This window comes from Sphaeroforma arctica, assembly GCF_001186125.1.
Source record: "Sphaeroforma arctica JP610 unplaced genomic scaffold supercont1.231, whole genome shotgun sequence".
NCBI lineage: Eukaryota > Ichthyosporea > Ichthyophonida > Sphaeroforma > Sphaeroforma arctica.
The window spans coordinates 48,345-52,149 of record NW_014040327.1 but is presented as its reverse complement, the minus strand read 5'-3'; positions in this window follow the sequence as shown (position 1 = coordinate 52,149).

The following is a 3,805-nucleotide window of genomic DNA, read 5'->3' as shown; positions in this document are numbered from 1 at the left end:
TTATTATATATATATATATATATATATNTAGTATATATATATATATATATATATATAGTAATATATATATATAGATATATATATATATATATATATAAATATATTTACACATACACAGATAATCCTACTTATATATATATATATATATATATGCGTGTGGGGTTTTTTTTTCTCGTGTGTGTATGCTCGTGTTCATATTTGTATATGTATGCTTATGTATATATTCATGATGTCGTTAATATATGTGTCTTATGCACACACATCATTAGTAGTTTCTATCAGAAACTCGCGTACTCGAAGCAGCATGTCAACTCCTGCATTCTAAGCTTTTAAAATAGTCCCCGCTACCGATTGTGTCTAAAAGACTGAGAAGCACGTGATAAGGTTAAAGCATACCTTCTAATTTAAGCGGCAACTCAAACAACTTTTCCTCCTCGCATGCTTTTACCTCCTCGATGCTGAGCTGGCAGGTACCTACTAGTTTAGACGCATCCGCATCCATATCCTTGACCTGTGATATATATCGAGTTTTTATTGATTATACGGGTATAATATTACAAATAATCTCGGTCTAACACTTTTGCCAAGCTAGCCAAGTGCTAGTCACATCATACGAATGGACAATTGCAAAAAAAAAGCCAAATTTTATCACGACGAGCTGAACAAGACGACGCTTAACCGAATCGCGGAACGTTTTGAGAACTTTTGTAAATAGGGTTACTTCAGAAACTCGGGTGCTGGTGATGGAATATTTACAGAAGCCGATACAAACTTCATGATATTCACGGATTTTAATACCAGTAATTTTGAAGCTAAGGTGCTTAGCAGAAACCACAAAGAGAGTATGCTGATCAAATCTCGACAAGGGTACGTACAGACGCTACCAGATTTGCAGGGCGAGAAGATGAGAATGTCTCAGTCCTTGCCAGGTTCAAAGTCAGATATACAGACATACCTTAAATAGGAAATTTTCTCCCTTATGACACACGCTTTGGTGGAAGACATGATCAAACACGGGATTCTTGGTTTTCTTCTGGATATTTGTGCGAGCCCTACAAAGAGTCACAAACAATGTATTGAGCAATATGTATCTGAGGGAGAAGGTGATACGTTTCGAACGTGTGCACACGTAATCGACAATTATTTAACAATGCGACAAAGGGCAAATCAGTCATGTTTAATTCATTGCTCCATTTCAGATTTGATCTTGGAAAGACTTATGCACACAAACTGCCTGCGAAGCAAGCATCAAAAAAAAAAGATCAAAGAAAAGTATACTTTCAGTGAGTAATTTACCTACAAGTAATCGAACGACAGTCGGCTCCTTAATGCACTAAGGTACACAAAGTTGCTCGAAATTCTGCAAGCGTCACAGCCGCATGTGCAAACGCTGTCAGTCAGAAAATTAGAACTTGCACAATATCCCTTGTCTACACACGACCATGGGTAGTCAGTTACTACCACTCTCCTCATAAACCACTACCTATGTGCATGCACGTACTCTTTCATCACCCGCTCCTTTCTTCAAATGCAGAACTGCAGGTCTTATGCTTCTACTCCCCGCTAACTCGATGTATATAACTCTACTCTCAATATCACACTCTTCTTGACCCGATACTCTTGTATAAGTTAATACGAACGTACCATTTGGTGCCGCCCAGATGCACAGTGACATACGGATCCCCAGCTGAGAAAGTGTCCATTCTAGGCAGGTCTTCGACTTTGACAATCGTGAGCTTCAGCTGCCCCTGAATCCAGTCTTCGTCATTAACTTTCAATTGGAAATGTTCTGCCTCCATTGTATCAACTTGTATATACGGACGGTTTATCTTCTTCTACAAAGCACTATCTCTGTATCACACACAAGTATTCGCTGTATATATATATATATATATATATATATTATTTTGTATTCAAAACTTTAAATATACATTGTGAGACACTGTGAGTCACTGTACTTGAAGTTGAGTGCGAGTGAAGACAGTGTCACTGTCACACTGAACGCTGGAACTGTGAAGAGTTGATTATTGTTGGGAAAAAAGCTCATGAAGTCATGACCAACTATGGTTTTCAAATACTCAAAACTGATTGGAGCCCATCCAAGTGTTAAGAAGATTTTGGAATGTCACACTGTCAGTCGGTAACTCGGCAAGTAAATATATGTTTTTATTTTATTCCGTATTCGGCTATTTTTCGCACCAATAATAATTGCAGCTCGTTCAAATTATGTATGTATTTATAAAAAACCACCCCTCGATATTATTATTTTTGCGTTTACAGATAAATATACGTTTATAACTCTATATAAATTGAAATACGACAAAGTTTGAATGTGAATATTTTAAAAGGCTAAGCCGCTAAATATGGAATATCGTCGGGATTTCAACTGGGACCCTAGTTCTTGTGGCAGTGGTGTCTTTGTCGCTCTGCAGTCTGCTCTGGTGACTGGGGCCACTGAGGGCGTGTTTTATATATAGAAACAGAAAAGAAAGTTTTTGTTTTTATTTACGTTTAACGTTTACTGCATAACGTGTCAATTCAAATTAGAAAAACAATTAATTAAAAAAATAAAGCACTCAAATTCTTGATATTTTACATAGCCTTCTAAATATACTATATATTTTTAGTAAATAACAATTTTTTTATATCATATGATTTCATATGTAAACTAAAATTATAATTGATTTGTGTAGTACATATTTTCAAAAAAAAAACCCTATATAAAGTATGTACTCAACTACTCATATAAATGTGTTTTTACTTTTTAGACGGATTTATATTATAAAAATTGCACGGCACATCTCATACACACATCGAGGCAAAGCTCTTCAAAACTCAAGATGTCCTGTGTTTAAAACCAAATCAAAGCACCAAAAGGTGATTGATTTGCCGCAAGCTTACGATCGTATGTATGGGTGTGAAGCAATTATTTAGGTGTACCTACGTGGAAGCTCGCACACACCTCAGAGTCTTGCAGCACATTTTTGGTCAAATTGAAAAGTCTACGATAAGTCGGATAGCCCGTCCTATATTTAGTAAGCATCATGAACAGGATAGAGTCATCCTTCCAGAACAAGCCGGGCCTATGCCTGATAACATTTATCAATGCTTCGAAATTGCGCAGTAAGTATTGTGTTTGTTTGTCTTCTAGCAGTTTTGTCAGAGATTGGTGGCGGTCACTTCTTTGCGGTCACTTCAAAACTCTCAAATTGCTTCAGTTGAAAATGAGGTGTTGAGATTATGTACCAGATTTTGACTTCTTGAATGGTTTACACCGTATATATGTATGCTATGTGTACGTATGACCCCCAGATTTGACAAATTGTTTTTGTGCTTGCAAATCGCGTCGACAATAATACTTGTGGAATATCAAGCGCACGCCACTCACGCAGGTTGAAAATGTTATGACAAATTGCTTTGCGGTCCCTAGAATTCCGACATGTAATATACCTGTTTAGGTTCCAATATAATCAGTCACAGTTTAGTATGAATGAGATATCTTTTCCATGAAGGCAGATTTTTCTTCAACCTTTATTGTATATAAGTATAAATATATATATATATATATATATGTAGTATATACATATATGTAGTATATATGTAGTATATACATATATGTAGTATATATGTATATATATATAAATATATATATATTAATTGTCTATATATATATATATATATATATTGGTTAAGTAATTAAAAATTAGAAAAAGAATATATATATATATATATATGTATATATGTATATATATATATATATATATATTATATATATATATATATATATGTGTGTGTGTGTGTCGTG